The 8,273-nt window shown below is 33.4% G+C and overlaps 2 long non-coding RNA genes across 2 annotated transcripts; one reads left to right on the top strand and one right to left on the bottom strand.

Moving 5' to 3' along the window:
* Positions 1-6: 6 nt before the first annotated feature.
* Positions 7-3,305, bottom strand: LOC134265921 (uncharacterized). Its single transcript, XR_009991861.1, has 4 exons — positions 3,063-3,305; positions 2,527-2,620; positions 1,977-2,380; positions 7-272 (listed from the first exon to the last, which is right to left on the bottom strand). It is a non-coding gene; the product is annotated as an uncharacterized LOC134265921 (long non-coding RNA).
* A 1,744-nt stretch (positions 3,306-5,049) lies between these two features.
* On the top strand, positions 5,050-5,858 carry LOC134265920 (uncharacterized). The gene is made up of 3 exons (XR_009991860.1): positions 5,050-5,248; positions 5,502-5,607; positions 5,760-5,858. It is a non-coding gene; the product is annotated as an uncharacterized LOC134265920 (long non-coding RNA).
* The last annotated feature ends 2,415 nt before the right edge of the window (positions 5,859-8,273 follow it).

The raw sequence follows: 8,273 nt of genomic DNA, 5'->3' as shown, positions 1-8,273 counted from the left end.
CATCCTATCCTGCAAATCACAAACACATAAATAAGTATCGAAGACAGAGTACATTTCACGAAAATGTTTTTCGTACGTGACATGTTTTATAATAAAACCAACTGTACATTCTTGAATTTAAAGTTGTGAATCAACATTAAACTACTATGTTCCTCTTTCTTGTGGATATTGGTTTCAGTGGAAATCAATAACTGTCAAAATGTATTTGTCACATCTTCCTTTTCAGAGTCCAAAACTTTTCTTCCCATGCAGGAATTCTTCTAATGCTTTTCCTAAAAGAAAAAAAAATCTATAAGTATATTTTCAGTGCTATGCATAAGTATGAATATTTTCAAAGGCATCTGTTATCAGAATTCACAATACCATGATTAATAAAACTAAAAACAATGCACAACCTAACTAATAAATAAAAAGTTCATACATGACCTTTAACCTTAAAAATAAAAATTGTATTAATTTAATAAGATGAGTGGACCTCTTATTATTGACATATTATATGAAGAATCAAGGGGTTAGGTTATGTATCCCTTATCACAACAAGAGGCCAATGGGCCACATCGCTCACCTGAGCACTAAGGGTAGGAAAAAGTACAAAATGGCTTTTTATTGTAAAGTTTAAATCCAAAAGTAGTCCCATGACCAATCATGGATTTGCTATTTTTTAGAAAATGATTGTTAAAGAATTTTCCTATATATATCTTTAAAAACTTTGGTCGGCCATTTTCCCCCTGCCCTACCCCTGGGGGTCATGATTTGAAAAAAATTGAATCTACACTACTTGAGAATGCTTCCATATAAATATGATGAATTATGGCTTTGTCATTCTTGAGAAGATTATTTTTAAAGAATTTTCCAATATATTTCTATGTTAAACTTTGGTCAGCCATTTTGGCCCCGCCCTACCCCCGGGGGTCATGATTTGAACAAACTTGAATCTACACTACCTGAGCATGCTTCCATATAAATATGATGAATTATGGCTTTGTCATTCTTGAGAAGAAGATTTTTAAAGAATTTTCCTATATATTTCTATGTAAAACTTTGGTCGGCCATTTTGGCCCCGCCCTACCCCCGGGGGTCATGATTTGAACAAACTTGAATCTACACTACCTGAGCATGCTTCCATATTAATATGATGAATTATGGCTTTGTCATTCTTGAGAAGAAGATTTTTAAAGAATTTTCCTATGTATTTCTATGTAAAACTTTGGTCGGCCATTTTGGCCCTGCCCTACACCTGGGGGTCATGATTTGAACAAACTTGAATCTACACTACCTGAGCATGCTTCCATATAAATATGATGAATTATGGCTTTGTCATTCTTGAGAAGAAGATTTTTAAAGAATGTTCCTATATATTTCTATGTAAAACTTTGGTCGGCCATTTTGGCCCCGCCCTACCCCCGGGGGTCATGATTTGAACAAACTTGAATCTACACTACCTGAGGATGTTTCCCCATAAGTTTCATCTTTCCTGGCACAGTGGTTCTTGAGAAGAAGATTTTTTAAATATGCCACCAAATTTTCTTTAATTCCCAATTATCTCCCCTTGAAAGGGGGCGTGGCCCTTCATTTGAACAAACCTGATTCCCCTTCACCCAAGGATACTTTGTGGCAAGTTTGGTTGAAATTGGCCCAGCGGTTCTTGAGAAGAAGTCGAAAATGTGAAAAGTTTACAGACAGACGGACAGACAGACAGACGGACGCCGGACAAAATGTGATCAGAAAAGCTCACTTGAGCTTTCAGCTCAGGTGAGCTAAAAAGCCTAATCCCTAAAATTAAAATTAGAGAATTATGTACTTTTTAAGGGTACTTATCACAATCAAAGAATAAATCCTTGATACATAAAGAAATGATAGATTTTCCTGACTACTCAGTAGTCAGTTTACAAAAAGAACAAAATAGTGCTACATATTTAGCTTAGCTGTACATGTGTACAGAATCATACTCAAGTTATGGTTTAGGATATATGTACCTTTTTCCCAAATAGCGTGTTTCTGCTCATGAACTTTTTCCTGATATGAAACAGTAAAAGGACTTTAGGTGAGAGTCCCTCAAATTGAAGATGACAATCATGCTGAAATAGAATTCATACAGTGATTAACATTTTATATACCTGGACAAATATATAGTCAGTATTTTTATTAAAAATTATGATTTTGAAGCACACGGTCACCAAAGAATGAATTGATTTTGAAAATTCATACACAATGCAATCACAGTTAATAGCTATGAACAGCCAAACACCCTTTCTTTATCAAGAATACTTTTAAATTAAATCTAAACAATACTTGCCATCTATAATATGAAACTTGAGAACCCGCCTCTTCTTCATGGCAGATCTTTTAATTTTCTCATGGTAGGCTGAGTAGCTTGAGCCTATACAAAAGAAATTGAACATTTTATACGAATACATTTGACAATATAATGGCTCCCGAGTAAGTTAAGCACTAAATAATGTAAATGTTTGTTCAAGTAACATTTCACGATACTTATTATTTGATTTTTTAAAAATGTGCTTGTACCAAAGAACTTTGGGATCCTCAATCATGTTTTGTCATCTTCCTCGCCCCGTCTTGATGTTTTCCCTTCACAATCTGCATACTGATTTCACTCAACCTGTATTTTAACAAAATGGACACAATTAAAATACAAAATGTTATAAATAAAATAAACTTATTTGTCAATTTCGGTGTTGAAACTCTCAACCTAGGCATAAATACATCTGTAACTAAGTTTTATGACAACTGATTGTGTATATTCTCAGTAATTAGCAAAAACCCGGTTTCAGTTTCAAATTCCCGGCCCGGCTCGGTTTTAACTACTCATTTTAGTCCCACTCCAGGATTGTTTTTCTTTGTCTTGTTTAAATTAATATTCCAGAGACATACACCTTTACAGAAAAAAACTGAAACCCATAAACATTTAATCCCCAAATTATCAAAATACTTATCTAACATTCTGGCAGTAAATAACATATACAGCGAAGTTTTGTTTCACTACATTTATGCACAATCAGATCTATGCTGAAAGTGAAAACGGTTGGAAATCGTAAACAAACTTGCAGTGCATGCCAATCCGGGAGTTCGAGCAGTTGTCAAGACAAGAATCTCCTTAAATCTAGATGAGGTTTCAAAAAATTACCACAGGTTGCAAACTTCGTCAAAATAGCGATGCAGACCCGCTCCACTTGACTTGAAATGATTGGCTATTCAACCGAATACAAAGTGCCATATTTGGGTTACTTATCAGAGTAGATCGTTCGTTTTACATTCGAGAAGAGTTTACATATTATTTGAATGAAGAGGATAACATAATACTGGGCTGAAAATTGTGTGAAAAGTATGTTTTAGTAGTTTACAATACAGACTGTAAATGTGCGGGAGATTTTATAGATATTGAAGCTTGTAAACAAAACCAATAAACGTAGGACTTATTCACGGCAATGTATGGGAACCAGAACAGGGAACCAGTCTAGAAGGCAAAGAAAATTCCGCCAAGTAAACAACAAAGAAAGGGATTTGGGATGTTGTCAGTTGTATGTATACATTATGTGCGACGGTGACTGCAAGGTAATACATGTGTCTTATTTGTCGCGAATAATTTGTTTCATTTTATTATGGAAATTTATCGAGTGTGACTAAAATGGGTAGCGAAACCCGCGGGCCGGGCCGGGATTTTCGATAATGAAAACCGGGTTTTTGATAATCACGAAATAAATACTCATTCTTTCTTCATGAAATTTACGGACATAGTTTATTATTCTAGGATTGGCCTTCGCTGAAAGTTTTAGGTCAAAATGTTGTGTTTTTTAATGATTATCACCGATTGTCCTTTTCCAAGTGACTAAAATGGGTAGCGAGCCCGGATTACTCATTTTGGCGATTTAAACTTAATTTCGGCAGCATATTTACAATTATTTCATTTGGGTCTTTGGAATTGAACTTAAACTACTTAAAACATTTAACCGTTGCAATAATAAATCACGATTATTGAAAATACACGCATTTTTTGTGTACCCGGGATTGGTCAAAACCGGATACGTTCACCCGGGAAAAACCTTTATTTCCGAAATACTTATAAGATAATGGCATATAATTGAAATATACATGACTCTTTTTTGATTTGCATATTTATATTAATTTTTTCCAATTTATTTCTTAGATGTATCTCGGTCAGGGACTGAAAAAATTCTAAATTATTTCTCTGGCAATCCGGAATTATATAATTTGTCCCGGGCAAACGCGTCTGGTTTTGACCTGTCCCGGGTCTATGAAAAATGACAAAAACCCTTATAATTGACATTTAATTTCATAATGACTGAACAATTTAACGATTTGAAGTTAATAAACAACCATTAAATGCAAATATCACAAACACTTTCGATGCATTAAGCTTAAAATCGCCAAAATGAGTAAACCGGGCTCGCTACCCATTTTAGTCACCTGGAAAAGGACAATCGGCGATAATCATCGAAAAACAGAACATTTTGACTTAAAATTCTCAGCAAAGGCAAAACCTATACTTATAAACTATGTCTGTAAATTTCATGAAGAAAGAATGAGTATTTATCTCGTAATTATCAAAAACCCGGCTCTCAGTTTTGAAATTCCCGGCCCGGCCCGGGTTTCGCTACCCATTTTAGTCACACTCAAATTTATCCGTCCCAACACTGGCAGAAATATAATTAATCTGACTTCAAAATTCCTTCCTCTGTTCCCCCAAGTACATGTAACTCTCTTCGCTCTCATTTTTAAAAAAATTTCATTGTATATTTTTTGTAGAAAAAAGGAATGTGGAGCTAATGCATGCTGCTAAGGATGGAAAGGTCTTGTGTTTATTGGTTGTGCCTGAGACACCAGTCACAGTTGCACCTTATTTCCATTTTAGGTAATGTCTTTTGAGTTTTTTAAGTAGAGGGAACAATTCATTTTTCATTCAATATAAATGTAAAATTCTAGAGATAATTTTTTTTTCACCATTGCTGGATACTCGCTACATGATTTTTTTCTAAAGAAAAGTATTAAAATTATTTTCTCACATTTTTTAAAGAGGCCGGGTATGGTGAAGAGATAATTAATTTTTTATTCAAAATTTTATTTTCCATGCATTTGTACAGGGAATCTATATACATTTGAGGTGAGCGGCAGATTTAATTTTGAAGAAGGGTGACTTTCAGATGTTGTGATGAAGATTGTTGAAAGGGATTATCAGCATAAAACCAATCCATATGAATGTGCAAATCAGGTGAGGATTGGACTTCAACGTGTAATCAAGAAATGTTTATACATAATGATTATGTGCAATGGTGACTGCAAGGTAATACATATGTCTTATTTGTTGCGAATAATTCGTTTCATTTTATTATGGAAATTTATCCGTCCCAACACTGGCAGAAATATAGTTAATCTGACTTCAAAATTCCTTCCTCTGTTCCCCCAAGTACATGTAACACTCTTCGCTCTCATTTTTTTAAATTTTCATTGTATATTTTTTGTAGAAAAAAGGAATGTGGAGCTAATGCATGCTGCTAAGGATGGAAAGGTCGTGTGTTTATTGGTTGTGCCTGAGACACCAGTCACAGTTGTACCTTATTTCCGTTTTAGGTAATGTCTTTTGAGTTTTTTTAAGTAGAGGGAACAATGCATTTTTCATTCAATATAAATGTAAAATTCTAGAGATAATTTTTTTTCACCATTGCTGGATACTCACTACATGATTTTTTATTCAAAATTTTATTTTCCATGCATTTGTACAGGGAGTCTAGATACATTTGAGGTGAGCGGCAGATTTAATTTTGAAGAAAGGTGACTTTCAGATGTTGTGATGAAGATTGTTGAAAGGGATTATCAGCATAGAACCAATCCATATGAATGTGCAAGTCAGGTGAAGATTGGGCCTAAAAAAAATTATGTTTGTTTCCTGTAACCCGACCGACCCATTCGAATTATCCCTGGGTGGATTTTTTTCCCCTGACAAATGGCAAAACTTTGTTTGATCAATCAGCTGATTCCATTTATTAAATTAAAACAATAGCTTGTACTTTAATTTGAGACATAAACAGAGTTCCCGAAACGCACCGGTCCACTGGGGATCCCCGGTAAACTTTGAATGGGACCGGTAAAATCTTAATTTTATCGGTCAAAATGTCCGATGGTTTTTTTTACAGACTGTATAACGTTTACATATAATCTTAACAAAATCATTTAATTCAATTGTCCTGACAATAAACAAATGCAAAACTAAAGGAATGAAAAAACGTCAGGGGCGCGCCAGATCTTGTTTAAATAAAATGTAGACGGTGATTGTCTAGTATAAAAAGCTACATATTAAAATAATAATTTCCATAAGTCTGGGAGGAAAAACAGTTTTAAAAACACTGTCAAACAAATATTTTCCCTCTGATAAATATATGCACTCTGTAGTTCTGACAGTAAAAAAATGTGACAATCTACTTTCGTTTTGAAGGACGAATTTGCAGGGTTGCAAGAGTTGCCTGCTATTTCTGCTTGATTACAGACAATTTGTTACCATTTATTATTTTCTCTATAATTTAATCTATTAGCATGATAATATTATACCAACTTCTGGATTTTTTTTAATGTATTTGATAGCATTTAAAATACATGCGCGTTTTTCCCCTTTTCTAAAAATAGCGGACTGACTTGAATGTAGTAAAACGACAACAAATTCACTTAAAATCATCATTTTCATGATAAATTTGCATATCTTTATATCATTAGTACATATTTTTAACTGTGTGGAGGTTGTATAATAAATTTTAACTAGTCAGAAATATCGGACGTTTTCCAGGCTTTTTAAAACGAGTTTGATATTTTACGTAATATTTTTCCTGGCACATAAAATACCAAAATCCAAAATAAAAAAGCCTGGAAAACAACATATATTTCCCACTAATTCCAAACAATCAACCAAGAGTTGTCATGTTGCAGATTTTATTTAAAAAAAAAATTAAAAAAAATCTGTCAGAAAGGACATAATAATTTTATACGATGAATTAAGCGTTGGTCATCACACGCCATCGGCGACGTCAAATCCTGCATACACAGGCCTTATAGAAAATATTTTAATAATTTTAAAAAAAAAAAATCTGCATTTGCCATCTTTTTATTTACACATATTATTTATTATATCGTTACAATTTCCAATCCTATAATATGTTAAATTTACATACAAAAAATTAATGTCCGGTAAATTTTACAACTGTCCGGTGAATTTTGAATATTTACAGGACAATTGTCCGACATATTTTTGACTAGTTTCGGGAACTCTGCATAAAATATGTCAACCTAGTTTACATTTACCTTAAATATAAAGAGTAATCATTATTGTAACAACAGTTTCCCCCTACAACTTTCTGAAGTTTGTTTTCTGTCGCTAGGCAGCCATTTTGGATGCCATGTTGGGTGTCCACTGTAAATATAACACCTGGTATTTTCAGTCTGGGGATGTTTCACCATTCATAAGCAAAAAAAAAAAAAATATCCGACCTGCCGACCCTTGATGTTTTGGGAATGTTACAGGAAACAAACTTATTTTATTTTTTAAGCCTTGGACTTCAACATGTAATCAAGAAATGTTTATATATTGCATAGCTTAGTGAAAGCACGCCACAAACATTTTAAGTATCTCAGTAAGTTTCATGGATATTACAGATGTATCACTATCATATGTTTGACATTGAGTCGCAATGTCTAAATTTCCATTATGTTTAGTTATACATGTTTTAAGTTACTTAAGTATGTCTTCAAAAGCTTCTGCTTTAATTTCAATAGAAGTAATGAAAACCTCTTTAAAAATTGTATTGTTTTTCTTTATAATTTTGAAAATGATTATTATTAGGACTTACAACACCTGAGTGCCTAGATGACTGTTGAACTAATTGGTGAACAAGAAAAGATGTCAGAGAGGGGAATCCAATACAGATGTCATGATCAAGAATATAATACTCTTAACAATGATATGATCAAGAATATGTAAACTTGTAATGATTTAAAATATCTTATCTGTAAATCACTCTTCCTTACTTAATTGTTCACACATTATCATCTACACTTATGCTATAAATCTTATCTGTACATTAATCGCCCCCTCTTATCTAACCCCCCTGCTGATTGTAATGACCTGTGTATTGACTCCTGATCTTAAGGATCTTGTAATGTACTCCTGATCGTCAGGAACGGATCTTGAGTATATATATAGTGCGACAGAATTTTAGAATAAGATAGGAAGATGGAAATATAGAAGACTT

The sequence above is a fragment of the Saccostrea cucullata genome, unplaced genomic scaffold (assembly GCF_032062105.1).
Source record: "Saccostrea cucullata isolate Sc308-1 unplaced genomic scaffold, CSIRO_AGI_Scuc_v1 ctg10631, whole genome shotgun sequence".
Classification (NCBI taxonomy): Eukaryota; Metazoa; Mollusca; class Bivalvia; order Ostreida; family Ostreidae; genus Saccostrea; species Saccostrea cuccullata.
This window is presented reverse-complemented; position numbering and strand designations above follow the sequence as displayed.